Below are 24,227 nucleotides of genomic sequence, written 5' to 3' on the forward strand. Positions count from 1 at the left end.
GGAAAGAATTTAATAAATTCTGTGAGCTTTAAAAGGACTGTAAGAACTTAGATTTGAAGATAGATGATTAGACTACTAGTACTTCTGAAGCAAGTGCAGATGCTGTACTGAGTCTTTTAGTAAACAATAATTCTTACCAAAGAGCACCATATCCAGCTTGTTGATCATTGAAAATGCTTGCAATTTCCTGAAAAGTCAACATTTTTCAAAGAAAGTGGCTGAATCAAGTGAAAGTAATCTTCTTCAGTTAAGGCAAAATCATGAGGTTAAGTCATTGAAGCTGATGTATACCACTAGGAAACTTATTTCTACCTTTTCTGCTTTGCCATGATATCTTTTTAGATAGATAAGAATTAACTTTTATGGATTTTTCTTCATTTTTTTATTGTAACTGACCCTTCAATGAATGCATTATGTAATAAATTTCAGGTCATACAAAATCAGACTATTCTAATTTTAAGTCTGTACTACAAAGCAGATTGTGGAAGAAATATAACTAGTCTTAAGTCACTGAAAGTGACTCTCCATCATCCCTATCTTTATCACCTTTAAAAAACTTTAAAATTGCCACCAGGCAATTCTCATGCAATGTATAAATGTCACCAACCATGGGAAAACCAAAGCTGTAACTTTTTTTTTTCCACTAATACACTAGCTAATATATTTTTTGACAACGTATGAAGCTTCTGAACTAGTAGGATATATTATTTTACTTAATGGTGAATCCTGGAACAAAATGCTATTCAGTTTGCTGATACAATCAAGTGATCTATTTCACTGACTACAGCTGATAAAATCAAGTTATCTACTTCAGGGAGTACCTTTACTGTACTGTTGCTGCTCCTGCAGCAGTCACCTTGTCATTTTCTGTATTTGTGCATTTGTTATTGACTAAAAAGTTTCAAGAGTCTTGTTCTTAGAAGCTGAGCTAGAATTATTTTTACACATTGTCTTCTACCTGACAGTCCAACATAAGCAACTGGGAAACTTCTGCATAAATTACTGTAAGCCCTATGGCAACCGTTGTTATCTTTACTGGCCCATGTAAAATAATTTCTCCACTCATGACAGAAAGTGCAAATCTTTTTCTACTCTTGAGGGCATGTACCTAACTTGCTGATAGAATGTAACCATCACAGTCACTATCATACTCATAGTCCCTGCAGGGATGTAACCTGAGACACTAAAAATACATTAATAGTTATACTCAACTTGAGACCATGATAACTCTTGTTTCACAGCCCCTGCTACTGGCCAATAAATTCTAGATATCACACATAATGCAATTAATGTGTAGCCAACTATAAATTCGTGTATCCAACTATAGATTTATGGGGTTTTAACACCATTAAATACACAGATCATTGACTATATATAACAATCCTTTATGCATCTTTAAGATCCAGAAAGCTTCACTGAAAATACATTTCAGATATAGCTTCTGTTTTTTAAAATGGTAGTTAAAAGTCACTCTACATGCAATTTGCAAATAAATGTAGGGTCCTTTGCTTTAGAAGGCACTGCACAAGTGTAACACACTTACTTGCATACACAGCAATCAATCTTAGACAGGAAGATGATGAAAAATGAAACAGATTTCTGTAAAAATATTTCCAGCTTCATTACTCAGAAGTCTCTCCTGGGAAGGTGAATGCACACAAGACTGTCCACAGTATCCAGCTTTAAGTTGGTTTCTTCTGTCTGCTTGCGCTGGTGTAGGAATTTTTTCCATGGAAGACAAATGAAATCTTCACCTCTCATCTCCTCATTTTTAGATATCTTTCCACCTCATTGCTTCTCTGAAACCCTCACCCAGCCCTTGTCATAACCTGACTGGAAACCTATCTTGTTCCTTCTAGGCCCATCACACACTTCTGAGCTTCCTTCATACAATTTGCTCAGCTGTTCAGAGCTCACAGTACACCAAAGCTTCCTCACCACCAACGTGTTCCACTATTTATACATTGCTGAGCCTGGATGAAATTTCCAGAAAGCAAGTAAGTCACCTCAGAGCAGACTTCTCAGTCCAACCAGAAGGAGCTGGCTTCCTACCATGCTTTAAGCCACACCATGAACAAAATACTCAGCCTTTGCAATAAAACAAAGTAGAGCCTATATATACTGGAGTATTTTCAAAATTAAAGAGGGTAGGCTTAGACTGTGCATAAGGAGGGAATCTTTTAAAGTGAGGGTGGTGAGACGGAGGAACGGGTTGCCTAGACAAGTTGTGGATGCCCCATCATTGGAAGTGTTCAAGGTCACGTTGGACGGGGCTTTGAGCAACCTGATCTAGTGGAAGGTGTCCCTGCCCATGGCAGGAGGTTTGGGACTTGGTGGTCTTTAAAAGTCCCTTCCAACACAAACCATTCTGTGAGTCTATGATTTGCTGTTTAAATCAGAGACTTTCCAAAAGATTCCTCAAATGCCATTTCCTTTACAGCGTTGAAAGTGCAAAAAGTAGAAATGTGACATAGCATCACGTTTTAATAAATGTAATAATAAGCTTGCAGGCACAGCCATAACTTCTATTTCACATGTGATGTGTAGTGCAGTAGGCTAACTTTTATTTTCTCAGCTTTGTGGTTAGCCTTTGTGCTTAAGCTTCTCCAGCTTGACTTCTGAAGCAAGTTTAATTAGTAGTAACATTGCTTTGTGTTGCTCTGCAAAAGTCTTGATCGAGCTTTCCATTTATTCATGTGAATGAAATAAAAGAAAATCCTTAAAATAAGCGATGGCTTATAAATCAAAGATGTGATGAACAGTCCCCTAAAATAATGCACTTGGTGTCCAGTCTGCTTAAAGCTCTTCTGTGTTACTGGCATTAAGTGGAGAAGTGCTGCACTGCAATATACACACCTATCATAACTCTTAGAAAGTAAATGAGACACATCTCTGAGGGGGTTGACCATATCCCCATCTCTTTCCCCGGCCTCTAGAAAGGACTCTAACCAACATCTCCGCAGGTATAAGGGAAGGATTAAATGGAAAAAAGGAAAAGGGAGGAGAATCATTGTTCTCAGCCCTTCTTGTTGATAGACCATCGTGCACCCAAGGAGTGCAGAAGTCACGGAGTGAGAGGAACAGAAACTACAGGGGATGGAGATGGGGGTTTTGTGTTCAGGCGCCATTTGTGGAGACTGAGGCATGGACTCAGATCATGGGTGATGCTGAGACTGAGACCCTTTACTTCAGCATGCAGGCTGCTTATATACTTTTTGAACATTACAGTACTTTTCCATCAAGTTACAGCACTTTCTTACCAGCTTAACAACACTAGGTGTTTATGTGATAATCACGCAGTCCTGCCAGTCTTCTTGCTTCCTTCTTTCCCAGCAGCAGCCGAAAACCTCAGTGTGTTTATCAGCGTTTTTCTCATAACAAACCCCACGTTAAAACCAAAACACAGTACACTTCTAACTATCAAAAAAAAAAAAAAAAAAAACATTAATTCTACTTTTCTCCAGGTTGACTTAGCAGGAGCCTCTCAGTACTTGTGTTCAGGCTAAAGGGCCTGCTCCAAGGCCTAGTATGCGTTTCCATTTTGTCTCCCTCAACAGTTTCAGACCCCGTTCCCTGAGATGAGCACGCATTTGACATGAGACCATTACTGGGTTAAAAATAAACATTGAAATGAGAACCTTGGTTCACCATCTTCCCAGGAGAGCACCCAAACCGGTAAGCTATAGTCAGTTTGCTTCGCTTCACCCTCTCCCCATGCCTGTATTTGACAGTGTCTGTGTCTGGAGCCGGCATCTCCCTGAGGGACCCAGAGAGGCTCCCTGGCACAGGACGGGCTTCCAGGCAGACTTTGGTCCCCTCTTTCTCCCCATGGCAGCAACACCAGTCCACAGCAGAGGAAATAGGAGGGGCTGGCACATTCTCTTCCATCTCTTCCTCTCTTACAGCCATCCAGCACACCCAGCAATGTCTGGTAAGAAGCCTGTAAGAAGCACCTTTTACTGTCTCATGAACCATTTGTTCCACTTTGGAGGAAACCAGTGGGCATGACCCCACAAAGGACTACACAATTTTCAAGTTATGTACACAGTAGAAAGATGAAGGTCTGAAATCTAAAGGCAATGAAGGTCTGTGGAAAAATATCAGAGCAACCAAGTGAGACTCCAGGAAAGACTAATTATTGCCTTGTGCCATATGTGGTGTTTATTTTACATCTAAACATACCTCTAATTTGAGCTGGAAGCCCTTACTCCCTCTTACATGTGACAGCCACTGACACGGCCAGACTCAGGATTGTATCAGGCTTCTGGCGAGGGGAAGGAGACAAACCTCTGTGCTGACAAACAGTCATGAACATGTGCTGTCAAGCATAGGGCATGGGCTGGCCCCTAAGTCACCTCTGCAAAAAGTAAGGAATTGGATAATGGACCCTGGTTGTATATAAAATTAGTGAAAGTCCTGGAAAGAGAAGGATTTTAGTCACTCTGCTGTAAAATCTAAAAGAGCATGAGAAATACATCCAAGACACACTTGAGGAGCCAGTCTGGATTTACTGAGTGTTTTTCCAAGTTAAATAATTTTCTCTTTTAAATTTTAAAGGAGAACACTTTTAAGTTAGGTTGTTTTTCAGAAGTTCATTGAAGCTTTAATGATAATAAGAGATTGACAAAAAGAAAAGACATTTTATGGTTTTTATCTTTGAAAGTTAGCAGCTATTCATATAGTGCACTGCCCTGCTTAGAACGACCTGAAGAAACAAAGTTTTCAGCTTTCAGTTCATTCTGCAAAAAGGCCCTTGTTGACAGTGTTTTACTGTGAGCACCGGTGGAAGACAGGAACAAAGTAAGGTTGCCTAAAAATTTGAAAGTATTGCCTGATGATTGATCGGTCATGTTTGATTGATAATACTTCAAGGTGATTCTGCAAACTAGAAAATCCTGTACTGGTCCCACATTGACCGATTACTGAGGTGCATGAGGTAGAAAAATTGCTCGCCTGTGTTTACAGACTAATAGTAGAAACCCACCCTTCAAATAAAAATGTCAAGGAGTGGAAAAACAAACATATGCCCTTGGTAAAGTATATCGCTAAGGTGTGTATTCCAGCAATTGAAATTTATGTTTCTGTGTAAGACTAAATATTAAATTGAGCACAAAATTTTTACAATATATTTATGATCTTTAATATGTTTTACAAAAAAGTTATTACCAGCTTATTTTCTGTTGTTATTGGTGGAGGTGATATTACTGCTGTTTTGATTTTATTGTTATTGCTATACTGGAACTTCTTTTCTCCACGGGTCAAAAGAACTTTATATTTGAGTCATTGGCTCAGTTATTAAATTCTATAAAGTTCATTCATTTGCTCATGTCAAATATGATATATACTTATTTAATCAAATATAAAGGGATATATTCACTCTTCTGAGGACAGACCTTAGAAAAGGGCTTTTTGTTTCTGGTTATCTTGTGGCAAAAGGCTCTAGGAAAACTTTTTTTTAAAAATAACAGAATTTGGATGAGGATTATGAGTCAGTAACAAGGACAGTGCAGCTCCAACGGCCCTGAGAGCTTGTTAGAGCCGTAGTTTCTGCAGTAGGTTAACATGTTGTGATGCTCCAGGGACTGCTGTGTGCACACTGACCTCTGTGCAGAGGGCAACCGGCTCAAAATGTGCATTGACTGGCGTTGAAAAGCCTGCACTGAGCTCTGGCAGCACACTGAGGTCAGCACAAAGCTCTGAGGCAAGCCTTGTCCACTGGATGCGGAGTGACCTTGACCCCACCATTACCCAAATGACCGTGGGCTCAATTCCTCCTCTGAGACTCAGCTTTGGAGCTGTAGAGTTCTATCATCCCTGGGAAGCAGTGAGAGTCATTTTGTTTGATCACTTGATGTACATAGAAATCTTCACTTAGGTGAATTCTAGGGATGCTTTGAAATTTTTCAGAGGCACAGCCCTTCGGGCTGCAGAGCACCTGCAGCACCTCACAATGAGAGAGACAATGGCAATATGGGCTTAATAAAGCAAGTCCAAAAATACCTTTCACAGCATGAAAAGATTGTTAGAAAAATCTTTATAAAATTAGTTAGTAAATATGATGAAACAGCACATCTGGCTAAGTGTTGCAGCAGGAAGATACTCAAAAATCAGATTTAATGAAGACAGATTTAGTCTCACAGTCCATTTAAATGTCAGAAGAAAGGTATGTTTCCAAACATGGCTCTCAAACACCAACATGAAAGATCTTCTGAGTGCCTCAAAAGAAACAGTTAAAGATATGTGAAGTTCAATAAGTGGTTTCAGCCAACAGGGAGCTGGTTTCAGGTTCAAGAAATAACGTCCCAGGTGTTGCTTTCTTTATTCCAGTTCTCCTACTGGGAAACTTCAAATTGAGATAGGCATTCTCTTGGAAAAAATCCCATGAATTATGATAAGCACATTGCCTCACTTTATAGCATCACCAGTGAGTTCTATAAGCATATGCTGTCATTATTTGAAGGCAACATAAGGATAGGTGGAGTTTCCTGAACTGAAAACTAATCCAGTCTAATAACAAAATGGCAACAATAAGCTCTAGTTGTTGTACAGCTATAATTTTTGTCTCGGCAACAATCTTTAAAAGCCCATATGAGGATTACATGAGAATTCAGTTACTGAAGCCTGATTTCTTGGTCCACTGGGCTGTCACTTGAGAATTAAGCCTGCCAGATACTGAATGCTCTGGAGTGCATATCACACAACAGTATCCAATCCTGGGCATTTTGTTGGCTTTTTGAAATGGCATCTTTTTCAAATAGATGTTCATTTCCATTTTCCTTTCTTTCTTCCTCTCTCTTATGTCATAAAACAGAGAAGAAAGGTGAATTTAGATAATAATAAAAAACATTTTATATATCTCTTGGAATAAAATCAAACCATCTGTTTGGAAAGAAGCTTTATTATTACTTTTCTGATTTTTCTCAGCAGTTTTATTTACTTGTTTTCATTACTATATAGTTTCTTATCATATAATAAAGAATATAAGTTCACTCTCTTTCTTCTTATGCCCTGGTTTCCTTTTCTTCCTGAAAAGTGTTTTTCACATATAATAAATTCCTCTTCCAGATGCATCCCTTTTGCAACTGTGAACAGATGATTTTTAAGATTCAAAATCTATTTGAAGGTCATCAAAAGCAGCCTGTTCAGCCCTAAAAGTCACCAGGTTCTTAAGGGTTCATAGAACCAGTAGCATGAAGAAATGAAAGCAGAGACATGGAGTGCATGTGGCGTTAATAATGAAATATGGTGCTTTTCATGTCTGCATTACTGATTCAAAATCAAAAGTTGCTACCCTGTGATCATTATTCGGTGACCTACATAAAATGTGTGGATGACCTCCATCTAGTTCCTAGTAGATATTTATCTGTCTCATAAAAGCAAACACAAAGGTTAGTGCCCCAGTTAGGAGCTTCAAAAGAAAGGCTGATAACTGTTCTGCCACTGTTACTGTAATTTTTTGGTCTGCGTAGTTTCACATTCTGGTTTTGTTAGTCCGGAACTTTTTTGGAGAAGGAGATTGATTTTTAAAAACAACAAAATGATGTAAAGCCACACGCTAACTTGGATGGCACAAGGAAATCTGCTCAGCACAAATGACTGTGGAAGCAAAGCTTCTGCGATATGATATTTTCTTGCTCTAGTCTGATGTTCTTATCCCTCACACCACCTGTTTCAGTAACTTTGAAAGACTTGAGAAGCCTCTCATTATGCAGTCAGTGGCTCACCTGGGATTAGCACTTCAGTTCCTTTGATATAATCAGTAAATTGCAGCATGTAGTCCATGATAGAACTACCAACATTTGTGAAAATTGGAGGAACAAACCCCTGAGACCTCATGATTTTTTTGCATTTGTCTGAGTAAAGAACCTAAAATCACATCCAAGATTCTCTGGTATTAGAGCCTGAAGGAAATTTCTGCCAGAATGTCTTTAGGGGATGGATATTCATGAGCACCTACATACACCCATTACACTCAAAAGCATGTGGAAAAATTTGTTCAAAATACTATGAAGTCTTCAGAAAGTCTCCCATTAGATTCAATGTACTTTGAGGCAGAATGAGAGATACAGCACAGAATCGCTGTAATTCCCTTTTACATGAAAGCTCTGCATGGCCCCAGACAGATGACACTTGTAATGGCACACAAGGAAAGAACTAGTCTGTTGGGGAAGCCACTTACACATGGCATAGTAGATTAATTATTTCTATTCCTGTGATGCTAGGATACTTCTTTGTTTTCCTCTTGGAAAACCGTACAGTAAATCACCAAAATGACCGTGGTGTTAAAAGGGTGGTGTTTTTTTTCTGAATGCAAAAAGGAAAAGATCAGTGAGGAGACTACAGATCTGATCAATCATATTATTTTTTCCCAACAAAAACAGGATCACTCTACTACGGGAGTATTCATATCAGTCCACTGCTGCTAACACTCCTGGACACAGCACATTAACTCAAGACTGGACCAGTGCTTCTTTCCTTGACATTCACCTCGACTATTATCACAGGCAATTTGCATCACCAGTCAAATGCAGATCCTTAAACCAGCACTCACCTCTCCCATTTAGTCTCAGGCCCCTTAGCCAGAAGTTGGAGGGTAGGTTATAGCGACAGCAAAATGAAGAATTCAAGTAGCCACGAAAGTGAAACATTAACAGGATCTTAGAGAGTACAGAAGTCGCTAAAAAACTGTGAAGAACAGCAAGTGATACACAAGCACAGTTAAAAATAAAGCATTCATCAAACAAATCTCATAAATAATTAAATCCCAAAGACTGGTGATATTTGTTAAAAGTGATTTTCCTTTTATGTTAAGAGATGATTTCTCACGTCTTGCCAAAATTACACTGCTTTTACCCTGTTATTTGAGGAATAATTCTTCACTCTCTTTTATATCTGAATTTATTTATTATTTAAAATCTGTAAGACCCAGTAAATCCACTTTAAAGATGATTTATTACTTCAGGATTTCAAGCCTAGCAAATTTAAACTACTATTAACAAAACAAATAATTAAATAAATAAATGAAGCCCTCCAACAATAAAGCATGCATTCATCTTGGCTCACCCATCTCTAAGAGCTTTCTAGGGACTTGTTTTTTTACCTTGGCTAGGATAGGGGTCTTGTTTCGGTGAAGAAGTTATATCTGCCTCATGGACACTCTACTGAAGACATAACATCTGTGTTTTTCCCAACATTGCCCCCAGGCAAGGGAGAAGGTTGGAAAAATCATTTTTGAAAACAGAACAATTTATTTTTAAAAAAAAAGTATGCACACTGAAAAAAAAAAAATAAATAAAATTTCTTCTCCCTTTCTTGGATGACAGTACTAAGAGAGTGCTAGGTCTAATGATCTGTATTAATTTCTGATTAGGAACTAATTAATTGTCTGTTGGTTTACGCCCCTATTTTTTTCAAGCTGTTCATAGATTATTCTGACAGTCATGTTTTTTGCATGTTCCTACTATAACTGGCTTGTTGTGGATGTGAAGATCGTACATGGACTCCAAAGGAGAATAAATTAATGAGAGGGAAAAGTTCACTGATTTTGAATGACCATGAGAATTTCCTATCTAGAAAACTGGAAGGGGACAAGCTCCCCTGCAGCCCATGCTGAAGCCATTCTCACTTTTATGCCCTGTGTCAATAACCATAAAGAGATAGAGAGAGGGTATAGAGAGAAGTATAAGTACGACAAAGAGTGTATTACCTTAGTGAATTGAGCTCCAGTTTTGATTCCACTGAATACTTCCAAATATTCAGCATGACCCAGACTGAAATTTTTGCTCATGGGTGCCTTAACCATTAATTTTGATTGCCTGTGGTTAGAGATTACTCTCTAATCAAATTAATATGTAATTAGAATTATTTCAGCAAGATAGAAGGTGAATTTCTTCCTTCTCCTTTCAAAAAAAAAAAAAAAAAAAAAGACATCATCAGACAAAGGGTGAACCAAAGTTAGATTTGCTGCAGGCTAAGCATTACTGTTAGAGAGCCACTCTCTGCTGTTCTTACCACCTTCTCCTACAGGCATCTTTTGAAAGACAAGGACTACAAGGAGAAGGATTTAAAACACTGTACATTTTAGTTCAAGTCTTCTCCAAGAATGATTAATGAAGCTCAATAGGAAGGTGACCATAAGGTCAGTGACATTAAAAAAATTGGCCTATATTTTATGTGGTGTGCCTGTCCTACTGAACAGAGGACCCGTATGCTTCCAGGGATATGATGGTACTACTGTGTAAAACATGGTTGAAGATTTTCTTTTTCCTCATTTCTCACACAACAAATAATTAATGTCTTGTCAGGACTGCAGACGTGTGTCACCGTTTACAGGAATAGGTTATAATTCTTATTCTGAAGCTGGCTGAAGAAATACACGTCTCTGAAGGAAAGCTAAATGAGATATCTACTATGGCTGCAGAGCAAAATAATAAAGGCAATCCTGGTAAGCTATTCAATTTATATATTATCATGATTAACAGACATTACATTTGCAACTATTTGTTCTTTTCCCAGGAAAGGTAATCCAACCCTGGAAAAGAGAGATAATACATTTCCTTGAACTACAAATTCATTTCAGCATAATCATGGTAATTGAGGTATTCCAAAATGTTATCTTGAAAATGGAACTGAGCACATTTCTTCACAAAAAATTAAGCAGGATAGTCTGAGTAGAAAAGATCAGATAGAAAATGAAATTGTAAACACTGTTTAATATCCTCATTGTATCTACAAGTCTTTTCCTTCTTTCCTCGAAGTTTCACAAAATCCTTCATGCTCTAGCCTGAAGGCAAAGTACTTTTGGGTCGTTAAAGGCCCATCATGATATCTGGTCAACCAAAATTCAAAAACAGCATTTGCTTTACATGTTGCCTTCAATGTCATGGGAAAGTACCATTAACATACTTCAGCTACTCACAACATGGAAAGATGCTTCAGTTGTAGGATGGACATCCTTGGAGAATAAAACGGGTGAGTGACTTGGCAAGATGTAGGCCAGCAGGACTGTCTGAAGAGGACAGCTATTCCTCAGCTAAGTTCCTGTGACCAAAAATTACAACAGTGATGACTCTCTAGCTGTAAAATTGAGACTGCAGGATTTCAGTGGCATGGTGGGATGTAAAAACAGCCCAGAAATTGTCTGGTTTTCTTCTTACTTGAAATTTTAAAAAGACTTTTTAACTGGTGACTTCAGAGAAAGAATTCCAAAAAACGTTTATTTTTCCAGTAGAGACTGAAATCGTGGATTCACCCATCTAGCGGATAATAAAAAATTCATTTTTGAACCAGGCAAGTCCACTTTCCTCTGATGTCCATGCTCTTCTGTCTAAGCTACTGATAGAATTAAAGATACGCACAAACACTATTGAAGAATGAAGTTACATTTGATTGGTGTCACTTTTTGAAACAAATGCTCACAAACTTTTCATCTCAGCTTTATATATATATATATATATATATATATAGGATGAACAGCACACAATATTGTCAACTTTCTCTTTCTTCTGTTTGAATATTTTCTAGAATAATTCACCATTAAGGTAGTTAGGCAATAATTTTCCAGCTCTTCTTTTAAATAACTATCAAGTCTACTTTTCCAAGTGTGTTAAACAACCCTTTTGGCTGCCATGAATTTTAAAAATATAATTTCTGAAATTTCAGACCTCTTCTCCTCCTTATTTTCATGTTCTCCATGCATATTGTGTGAATCTCCATGTTTACCATTTGTTTTGTAACGTTCTCATCAAACATCACTTTGCATACCCTTTGCTCTTTCTCATCCCATTTTTGTTGCTAGTTATTTTCTTGCTTCCAGCAGAACTCTTTTGATTTAATTTCTATGCCCACATTAGACATTTTTATTGAAAATTAACACTTACAGCTGATTAAAACTTCTCTCACCATTTGGAATCTTCATTTTCTTTCTCCTTATCACTTTTCCTTCTCATTTCAGAGTACCCTGATTTTTGTTTTAAGTTTCATTTTTTCTGTAAGAATCTACATAGCATACGTACCACCTTTTATTTTTCTTTTTTCCTCTGTCTTAAATACTTGTTAGTTTAAATTTTTATCTCAAGTCTTTTCTAAACCCACAACTGCAGAAGATTCAGCTCCTTCTATTAAGCCTTCTTTAAACTGTGTTTGTTTTAAATACTGTCCTGGTAATTTTAATTTGCAAAATTTCCTTCTATATCTCCTAACCTTTCTCATATGGTTCATGTCTGGGAAATCCTTCTTGAAAAATAATGTATATATTTCTAAAATATTTTTCCTTTCATTAACACTTCATATAATACCAACCAGGGCTTTGTAGTTTGCAACATTCATATTCCAGAATTAAATTTGAACTTTGAAGTTGGTGAAAAATAAAAGGGACACCTTTTAATAGCCCCAGTATAAGTAACCTCTTGCCTTTGGAGCCACAAATTTTTCAGTATGTTTCCTGGAAATAGAATTAGGCACTTTTTTTTTTTTTTTCTCTCAGAGTAACAGTGATTCATTACAAAGAACCCCACTCCAGAGAAAACTAGACCACAAACTCTTATCATCTTAGTTTTTTTAGAGAAAAAAAAAATCTGAAAGCTTTGGGATGCAAATATTTAACCATAAGAAGAGTGGTGTTGAAATGTCTGAAATGTATTCATGATCCACTGATTGAGAACTTTCTGTTACACACGATATCTATATAGATACCTTAACTTGCTAAATATTATGTTTCTGCATATTCCAAAGAATTATAGAAAGATAGGAACTCACAAAAACATAGAATGATAACAGACTTATTCTCATTACATTCAAGCCCTGTACTAAGGACAATTCCAGCATCTTCCAGAAGATGTTTATCAAACCTCTTCATAATACTTGCAATAGTGGAAATTCCACAGTTCAGCTGCCTAGTTATATGACATAGAGAAGACAGAGCCAAACTCTACTTGAAAATGCAAAATAATAAAATAAGAGGCAACGGACACAAGTTGGAAGATGGAAAATTCCAGTAAGATACAAGGAAAAATAATTCCACCATGTGGGTGGTGAAGCACCTGAACAGGTTCCCAAAGAGGCTGTGGTGTCTCCATTGCTGGAAATAATCAAAACTTCACTGGATATCATCTTACACAAACTGTTCTTGTTGGATCTGATTTGAGTGGGGAGTTGGAACAAATGGCCTCCTAAGGGTTCTTCACAGCTGAATTATTCTGTGACTCTCTGAATCTCTGAACATTACTACATATCTCAACCCAATACTTCATGTTCCATAAAATTTTGTAAAATTTTCTTAACATCCAATGTAAATCTGAATTGATGTAAATGAATGTACTTTTTGGTTTTCTGTCATCAGTGACACAAAAAACTGTTCACCTTCCTTAGTGTAACATTCTCTTATATAGCCAACCTTCTAGATTTTTATTTAACTTTTCTTTCTAAACTTTTATTCATTCTTGTTGGCCTGTTATGCAGTTTATCTGTCTCTTAAAAAGTGATATAACATGTGAAGCCCAGTACTTCACACTAATTAAACACTAATTAAAGTTTGATCCATGTTGTTCATCCTCTTTACAGTGATTAGAGGTAGATCGTATTTATTTAACTTGCTTATGAGAATGTCACACTAGATAGTGTCAAAAAACAATACCAAGATTCAGATTTCTTACTTTTACTGTTCTCTGTTCTTCTAGATGTTATGCTAGTTACTTTGTCAAGGAAGAAGATTAAATTGGTTTGACAGAATCTTTTTTTGAAAAAATTTATATTGGTTCTTTTTATATTTTTATTACCTCCTGATTTTTTTAAATACAAATTAATTAGTTATTTGTTTCTACATCTTCCTGGTTGTCATGGTTTAGGCCTGGTTGGCAGCCAACCACAATGCAGCAGCTCTCTCTCCCTTCCCCTCCGGCAATGAGAAGGGACAATGAGCCAGGCTTGGGGTTCGAGATAGGACTGGGATGGGGAAAAATTTCCCCTTTATGATCACGAGCAAAAGGCAGACTCGTTAGGGGAAGAAAAAAAAGAACATACATTTATTACAGACACTAACAACACCTAACAGAGTAGGACAGTGAGAAGCATTGCCACATCTTGAGAACACCTTCCCCTCACCCCTCCCTTCTTCCCGGGCTCAGCTCTGCTCCCGATATCTCTACCTCCTCCCCTAGTGGCGCAGGGGCAGGGAATGGGGGGTGCAGTCAGCGCTGCCACTTTCCTTATCTTTGGTGAGGGGAGTGTCCGGAACTTGTTCCTCCTGCTCCATCATGGTCCCCCTCTCACAGGAGACAGTCCTCCACAAACTTTCTCCGACATGAATTCCTCCCACGGGCCGCAGCATTCCCCACACTGCTCCGTCATGGGTCACTAACTTCCTCCGACTGGATTCCCTCCCACAGCTGCAGCCCTTCCCGAGCTGCTCCGGCGTGGGACTCCCCCGCATGCTGCAATCCTCCCAGCGCTGAATTACAGCAGCGGGGCTGCCTTTTCCCATGAGACCCCGGCCTTCTTCGGGTACAGAACCTTGATCAGGGAAGCAGAAGCCACAGGCCATAAATCAGTGTCTGCTCCACCGTAGATCTTCATGGGTGGCAGGGGGGGCCGCCCTGCCGTCTCCCCACAGGATACAGGGGGGTCTCTGCTCCAGCACACCTCCCCCCTCCTTTCTTCCTCCGTTCCTCCACTGACCTTGGTGTTCATGCAGCTGCCTCAACTCCTCCTCACAAGTCTGACTGCCCATCACCACGTCCCTTCTTAAATACGTTATCGCAGAGGCGCAGCTGATTGACTCAATTTCCCAAACAGAAGTGGAGCTGGCTTGGAGCTGGGGGAGCTTCGAGAAGTTTCTCACAGGGGGCCGCCCCGATAGCCCCCTCCCCTGCCACCAAAAAACTCCACCACTCACTCAACCCAGGACACCGGTGATCTCAATTTTTGGGTCTCACCACTCTTCTCTTTCTAAAGATAGCATGTTTTCCTTTCTCATCTGTCAGGGAATTCACAAGTCCTCAAGGGCATTTGAAAAGCATCATCAGTGATTCAGAAATCCCAGTTATTTCTCCTAATGGCAATGTACTCTATAAAGCTAGCTATGGACCTTGCAATCCTCAGAAAAGTAGCCATAAGTACATTCAGGATATAATGCACCCAGGATGGCATCCTCTGTTCCAAACTATGATTTCTCAATGAGTTGAATGCTGCTGTACTTGCCACAAGATTCATGCATAATTAATTCCAATTCATTTTGCCAATTAACTGCCTTCCTAATGTTTGCGCAGAGTTACTGGAAAGAGTGTTGTTTGCTTCCATCATGAAGTCCTTCTTAGATGCTTGTTTTAGCCTCATTGCCTATCACATCATTCTGTATTAGATCAATATACTATGTTTACTCTAGGTTATAAGTCATTATAACATTACAACCGCACTGTATTATTAATGTGCCCAAAACTGCAATGTAATGCTGTATTGAACAGAAATGAAGGAACTGTCATCATGTATATTGGACAAAAAAGGTGGCCTTTATTGTTATTATTTTCAAGGTGATGAAAGTGTTTTAGGTCACTGGAGTTCTGATTACAAGCTTCTTTCTACTGGCAATATAGGTGTTTGGACACCAATTCAACTTTTCTTATATACTCAACTCTTCTTTGGTCAACCAGTTATTTGGCGATTAAACTTGTTTGCTTGGTAATTTCTCTATTGTTTAGAAGTACTTGAGGCTTAACCTAGCAAAATATACTTTTAACTTCAAGAATACCAGTGGTCCCATCACTATTTCTTTATTTTAGGACAAAATTAAGTCCTTTGCAGAGCTGGGACATGCTTAAATTATGTGGGGTTTAGTCCTTGTAGACAGAAATTTCATTCTTTGACATTCAGTACTTTGAATTGGGTTCCAGTACAGTGGGCTTGGTCATCTAAGTCATGGGATTTTACATCTATTCCCTGAATGAATAACGACACCTAGATCAAAACTGTGTGCTTAGTAGCAGTAATTACAGAGATGATGTGTGATTTCATTCAGTCCCATCTGAGGAACCCTATGAAAACTAGCCTTCAATAAATGGCAAAGCTCCCACTGGCTTCATGGTAGTCAAGGTTTCACCTGCAACACCCCAGTGAGACTCAATTCATTAAAAAGTTTAAGAAAGAAATAGGAAAAAAAAAAAAAAAAAAAAAAAAAAAAGGAAAAATTACTTGGGAATTAGAGAAAATATATCAGATCAAGTTTTCCCTTCTGAGAGAATGAAGATGTTATGATTTCCTTATCAAGGAGTGATCAGAAGCAGAGACTGTTATTCTGGTTTTCATTACTTGGGAGTAATGTCTCTGTTTATCACAAAATTAAAGTGGCTCGATGTGGTTTTGAGGCAGAAAATAAAGCTAGTGGAAACTAAAAAAAAATTTCAAAGGGCTTTATTTTCTGCTTCTTTCTAATCAACTACTTTAAACTCCGAGTTGCAATGAAACTAGGGTCTTTAATGTGTCCATTCCATAAGGAGGAAAAAAACCTCATAAACCTCTAATACTGAATGCTAATTGCTGACAATACTGTGTGCCTATTGATATTTCATTTAATAAACTGGTATGCTAGTCACATGTATTTTAACGTTCAGGTTTAATTAAAAGATAACACTAAGCAGCAGCTTGGCAAGAGGATAAGGGAAAATGTTGAATTCTTTGTTTATGATGGCAAAGCAGCTGCTTTTATTTTTTAACTAATCTCAACTTAATGTCAAATCAAGAGACTACTTTCATATTTTTAGTGCATTTAATGAGTTACTCAAGTTTGTACTCACTCAATTATCCTTCCTCATCTGATACTTTTATATAGTGAAACATTTGCAGGTCCCTGTCTGCTTGGATTTTAAAAAAGCTGTTTTCCCCATATACATCATAGTAGAAAAACCTTATCTTTCAGACTATAACTATCTTCATCAGTCATGAAGAAGAGGTTAAAGGCAGAAGTGTGGGAAGCTGAGCAAGTGATTAGCTGCTTAGAGGGTAACACTTGGAAACATTATCTTTATATGGCAAGGATTAGAATGCAGGAAGATGCTTTCAAATGTATTAGTTCAGAGGGCAAAAACGTTTACGGCATGCCATGAGATTGTAAAACTGGGCCTAAGTCTACTGGTGGCAATAAAACTCTGCCTATTTACATCAGAAGAACAGCTGGCTCTGGTTACTTCTTGTGTATCCCTTTGTAAAACAAGTGTCAAGGGCAAAGAGAACAGATTCACTTTACTACTTGAACACAGTAGCACGTAGAAACACAGTGAAATATGAAAATCTTATTGTCATTGGCACTGACTGAGAATAAGGATATTCTTGTTGAAAGGAACTGTAACAACTGAATATGAATTTACACTTAACAGATAAATGAAAAAAAAAAAAAAAAACCAGGAATATGAGGCTGCACTGCTGAATACAGGAACGAACACACACATCAAAGCTGCTCTTTTGCTATGTTGATCACTGTGGCAAAAATCAGAGCAGTCATTCAGGTGTCAGGGAGCCTGCCAACCTAGTTTTCATACAGCATCAGCTGATGTAAGCAGCTTTCCAGCTTTACTAATTTCTAATGAGTGTCATGGCTATCCACAGTTGGTCAGGAACCAAGTAGGACATTTCACTGAAAATCAAAAGAGCAGAGGCAGACAGAGAAGTCAAGTTGTTGCAAGGTTTGTGTCTTGATTCAGCATGAAATGCAAAATGCATTTTCTTTTGAAAAAAATATGATCTTCTACAGCAAAGAGTGAAACCTCCCTACTTTATGGAGAAGACATGGGCAACGTTCCTGCTTCACATCAGTAACAGCACTGACTTGAACTTAGACTATCTGCATCTCAAGTAGTGACTCAAGACACAAAGTAATTTTAAGCTCTTCTGTTCACATGTGTGATCAGAAATCTCTCTTGGACCTGAGAGCACCTCATAACAAAAGCACCCTCAAAAATTATGTTGTATTAAAAAGAAAAAAAAAAATGTATTTGCAATTTTTCCAACTAGCTCACGTTAAGACTTGCTGCAGAGATCAACTTCTTTGAGGCCCAAGAACCACTGACTGATACCCATAAGCCCCATGTATATGCAGTTGTTTTCAGGATTGTTTCCTAGAGTGTTGCCTCAGAATAGAAGAACCAAACATACTTTAAATTTTGATCCTTCTCTTTCCTTTTCTCTTTACAGAGTCTTGTCCTTACATCAGGCTTAAGATGTAGCTGTGTGTGAGCGAGATCATGTGTATCAGTTTCATCTGTGGAGACAGGACTCAGCTTTCCTTCTCTAAATCATTGCACTTGAAAACTAAGTCCTACTACCTGCACAAAACTGTGATTTTGGTAAAAGCAAATTTGCCTTAGATGTCACTCTATTCAGATGTGATATGCAGAGCCACAGCAGGGAAAGATAAACAAATGTAGTAGAAGGAGTAGATCTCTTAAAAATATAAGAATGGTGAGACTGAATTTGCTTTTCTCCAATAAACAAATGCTTTGAAAATAGTAAGAACAGGGGAAAATTGCACTATATACATTTCCCTGAATACATTTCTGGGTTCCAATTAATTTCACCTCAGGGACTTGCCGTTCTAGAATTCACCAAATAACTGCAGTGGAACTTCTTAAATATCTGACCTTCACTGGGAAGTATGTTCACCTTTTGCTAATAAGTGCTCATAATTAGCAGGAATTAGATATTAAAGCTACACAGAGTCCATGAAGTCGGCCAAAATATTAAGGATTATCTTCATCTTTGTACTGCTCAAGCTGTAATTCAAAACTCAGTAGCGTGTTTTCTAAAACTGCTTGGCAACACTAGCAAAAATGCCACTGAGGCTAAAAGTGATTATATAATATAAACAGCTTCAATCTTCCAGGTGTTCCCTGGAAATCACCAGGACTAAGAGAATCCTTGCTGCTTTACTACCAATCTTAATGAACAAAACATCACAAGCTATAGCCAGATTTGAAGTATCTAAAAAGGTCAAAGACATTAGGCACAGCAAACCAGCCGATTTCTTTCAAAGTCAGTCAAGGGGCACTAATACACCCCCTTGAGTATCTGGCCTGAAATGCCAAGTGTGATGAGCTACGTCTTCATGGACTCTTGTCCTCTCTGTTTGGTGTTCCACAATTTTTGAAGAAGTACAGCTGCTCTACAAGAGGGACTGCTGCCAGACTGCGTTCGCTTCCCTCTTCTCAACTGATATCACTCTGGCAGAAAAAGACACAATCATGGGGAAGTCATTAACTATAAGAAGCTAATGGAGAGTATCCCTGGTAGTGAGGCACTTAGCAGAAAGAGAAAGCACAATAAGCAGAATGCATTTCTTGTAACATTTATCAAGTAAGCAACTTAATACCCCCAAGGCCATATTATGCCACTCCTTGTTCAACAGATTTCCCAACTGACTTCAAAATTGCACTGTTTTGAAAAACTAACAGCAAGACAGATCCCCTGATACACTTGTGCTAAGTTGTAACGTTGAAACTTTTTTAAAAAGTTGAAGGAAACATCCTATCACACTGCAGCGTGTTAAGTACTCACTCTGAAGGGAAAGGTGATATAGAAGCAAGTTTTTCAATAACAGCATAAAGCTATACTAGAAAAATATTTTTAAAAAACCCTGAAGGCTAGTTTTACCACTATTTTGCCTCCTACTTTTGAATTTACTCAACAGCTTGACCGTGGGAAATTTTTATGGAGGAACGTATTGGCAGGAGAAGCTTGTCCCCCTCAGACCAAAACATTTTGTGGAACAAAAAAACCCCATCTTTGTACTTCTGAAAAGTTCTGCTGATTAGTAAGCTGTACAGTTTCACTGTGAAAGATAAGACTTCTCAGTGCTTATATATTACAAAAAAAAAAACCTTTATTTTCATAGAGGCTTTGTCAATATGAAAGGAAATTCTGCAACTACACTGATTTAATGACAGCTACAAATTAACAAAGAACTCAAATGTTTCATGTCACAGTGAAGAAGATGAAAAGTTTAAGCAAAGCAATCTTAACAACCACAGCACTTCTGTTTTTATGAAGGCATTATTTACAGTAACTATAAATATCTCATTATCATGGTGGTCAAAGAGGTACAATTAGTTAATTGCATACTGTTAACCTTTCTTGCTGCTCTTATTTGGCTTATTTTCAGTAGAACCCACAACTGCTCCCTCCTCTAACCCAGGGAGGTTGAACACAGAACCACAACCTGGCAGTGACATCCCTCACAAGATGAAACGTAGGCCTGGATGTGGCTTCCTCTGCCTGTGTCCAGACAATATGAAACTGCCCGTTTCCTTTCAAGTAGCTATTTCCTTAACATCTTTCTTCACTGCCAAAAGAAAGACTCTGCTCTGTTTCTGAAGAGCCCTCTAAGACAACCCCTTGCCCTTTTCCGCTTTGGGATCCTGCCCCATGAGGTGTTTGAGATCATTGCATTTGTTATGCCAGATTCAAAAAGGAGCAATACTTAAACCTAAAATGCCTCAGGCTGCCACCAAAAGTGTCAGGCATACGTACTGGGGATTCTCCATCCATTTCAGAGCAATGGATAGCAGACCCCAGCAGTGTCCTCTGTGCCAGGGGGCCCTGGCCCTGACCCTGGGATCAGAGGGGCTGATAGTCCCCACTATCCACAGGCACCTCTGCAGTACCCAGACTCATGTCAGCTGGGAACAGAACATCTCCTTTGATTTCAATCATTGACAAATAACATCACAAAATAACGGGGAAAATTCCCAACTTTGCTCATCCACATTTCTTTTGTTTTCTGAGACCATGCAAATCACACCCAGCTTTTTTTGCTGGGGCAACAGAGGGGGTTTGGATAAAACTTTTGCCTGTCTTTCCTGATGTGTCTCTCTTTCCTGATGTGTCTGTTACAATCCCTCTACCAAATGTACTCCAATCCCTCCTCATCCCCCAAATTTCCAAGGCCACAAGAAGGAAGAAAAACCCATGACAAAAACATCCATGCTGCCTTTGCAGTCCTCACTGCCTCCTTCTCCCCGCTGAGCTGTGCAAGACCTGCCACCTCTGCGGCTCCTGTGAACTCCCTTCCCAGCTGGGCTGTGCCCGGCCTGCTCTGCCCTCTCCCTTTGAGGATGGGCACTGCTCTTCTTCAGCACAAACCCGTGTCCCACCAGCCCTCCTGCCAGCGTACCCACTCCAACGTCCAGCCTACAGGCATGAACCTGCACTAGAGCTGCTCCGTGGATGCAGACAAATTTTAGATTATGAAAATGTACATTAACAAAAACAAACCAACAACAGCAAACTTCCCTGAACAAAGTAAATATCGCACTCCTTAGTCCTCTCATCCTGCAAGTGAGATTACATTAATTTCAACCTTACATATTCATGATTTTTGTACCTAACTGGAGTAGTCTAGAGCTGTTAGATTTCATCTTTCTAAGCAGCTGGAGTCCCTTTGCTCCCTTCAGTTGTGCAGAAGAGACACATCCAGTGAACAGCAACTATGTGAAGCCCCTGTAAAAATGAAGCCAACAAGAAGTAGCCTGCCATCATCCTAGACAAGATGAGTGCAGGTGCCATGTTGATGGTGTCAGCAGGGCCACTCAAGCGAGAAGCACAATATTTTTCTCTGATGACAAGCGCCATTAAAATTTTCCCTCGCAGGCCTCCCCCTGCTCTGATACATAAGGGGCCGTGACAGCTCAATCAATCAGATCCAGGAGATCCCAAGGAAACAAGCCATCCACGGGGACCACGATACCCACCTTAGGGGCTGAGTTGGACAGCTAACATTCCACTCCTTGATGCACAAGGCCAAACATACGATGTTTTTTTCAGATTCCTTCTCCCAGATGCCAAAATTGCCAAGCAAAACCTCTGATGCCGTTTTTATCCTCTCTGCTGTTTCCAAGCCAAACTATTAATCTTCTGTCAAGCTTAATTCCTGACCCTAAGTTTAATTCTATCTCAGCAGCTGGTCCCTCAGCTGGCCCCGCTGCACTCAAGTTGTGCTGCTCTTTTAGCTGCGCCCTGTCCGCGGACTGACAGAAAGTTCGGACCTGCAACCACTCAGTTTTGACTTCAGTATTCTTCATGATTAGGTGCTCCAAGACAAAAGACAAGGAGCAGCCCGCCTGACCCAGTGAGACATGACAGCACGTGTCCTGGGTCTGACGGGACCAGCAAGCTGAAAAGTTGAAGCTTTTCTCATTCTGGGTAATGCTGTTAGACAAATGCAAGGGAACATATTTTTGCCTTGGATAATAAAATGCAGCTGGCATTTGCTCAAGAAACCAGAGAGCCACTAAACTTTTTTGACCTAAAGTAACTACTCTCCTGTGTAGAATGGTCCTTTAATATCACCAAAATATGGTATAAATTAACTTATCAAGGTGAAGGAATTTTTTGTAATGATTGATACAACAGCTCCTGTTCAAGGCTCAAAGAATACTTAAATAAATATACATTATACTGAGATTAAGTCAAAATTTATTAATATGCCTTCATTTGTCTGGGAAAGTACAAATATATACAGTGCGATTTTTTGCTTTTGTCAATGCTTCACAGCTGGCATTTTTAGTTCTACTGTCTGTGTGTAAATAATGAATATACTTTCACAGTTGGTGCCACAGGAACAAAACTCGTTATCTTTATGGGTAAATCCAATAACATTTTTTAAATTTCTAAAGCATTGCTCACAGAAACAAGAAAACCTACTAAAAGGACATAATTTTTTACATGCTACAATACAAACGTAAGAAAAGTACTGCCACAAGACATCATTATGTCAGCAAGTGTAGGAGAGCTTTATAAAGCATTCAACATGCATAATAAAATTACTATCTCCACCTTTACTTAGAAAAAACATAGACTTCTTTATCCTAGAGACATGATAGAAAAACTAAATAATGTATTGTCATAGCTCAGATCAGAAGTACTAGCCAGAAGCAGAAGGTTAGGCGTGAAATTCTTGGGGTTTAATGTGTTTTCTTCAAGGTTTCATGAAATTTTTCATCCAAATAACTTGTTCATAAAGCACATATCTTACCTGATCTGACCTAAGAAGTTGATGTGACTAGATATTCACAAATTCAAGTGTAACTGAGCGAAATTCCCAGTTGGAAAAAAAAAAAAAAAAAAAAAATGTATTTTTGAAAAAGATTAAAGTATTTCATTCTCATATTTTCAAAATGTCCCTTTGTTTGCAAGAGATTAAAAATACCATCTTTTCTCTGAATTTGATCTGGTTTTGAGATAAACTTCAGAAAAAAAAAAACCAAAACTGTATTTGTCAGGTAATCAAAAACCAGTTACTTAAACGCAGTTAGATTTTATGCTATTTCACTTTGAAGTATTGATGCTGATCTGGGTAGTACTACACTAGACACACTTAATGCAGCAATTCCCATGTTTCTTCAGGAATAAGAACACTTGAGCAAGTTTTAGTTGATAAATGTACATGTCATCCCAATCATAACTACTGCAGGCAAGATCCATCTGCCTGCATTTATGTTTCATTACACTGCAACTAAAGACAGTGGGACTTGTGCACAGACAGGATTTGTGCACAAATACAATCATATATATACATATCTGATGACAAAAAAATTTTGCCCTGCTTTGTGTTTTCAGATATCATAACATTTCTTACATACTCAGTGCACATTACAGAGAAGCACTGCTCTGAACAAGAGCAGAGTGAAGCTGCTGAGGACAAGGAAATGCTGATGGATCATCAGCATTTCTGTTATCTAGGGCTCCCAGGGAGCCCTGTAATTCACCTGTCTTTGCTTCACTGTCTGAGCACACCGAGGGCCTATGTTTTGGGGGGGAAATCTGTGTTTTCTCAATGATTGTGTGTTTGCAAACTGAGAGGCGATGGTACCTCCACTGGCTGTGTTATTATTACACTTGATTTGTAGACTGAGGAATAACATGAACAGTTAACTCAGCACCCTTAACAGGTTTGTACTTAAAAGTATTTGTATATCAGCCCTAATTTGATCCGTTCACAAAATACAAAAATCTTTCGCGAAAAACTCAGTTCCTCAAGGTGAATCAGGCAGCCTAGGAATTAACAACTAGCTTTTAAAATATCAGTCCTGGGAGGAAATTCAACATATAGTAATAAAATCAAGGAATAAGTGGTACATATAGAACACAAATTAACTTCTGTAACTAATGTCCCCCCATGAGTGACCACTTAATGAGGGCAAGGGGATGCAGCTCTGCTCTAAAACAACAGGACAGGCTTACAGCATTAC

This window comes from Tyto alba, unplaced genomic scaffold (genome assembly GCF_018691265.1).
Source record: "Tyto alba isolate M040663 unplaced genomic scaffold, T.alba_DEE_v4.0 Super-Scaffold_16, whole genome shotgun sequence".
NCBI classification, from domain to species: Eukaryota; Metazoa; Chordata; class Aves; order Strigiformes; family Tytonidae; genus Tyto; species Tyto alba.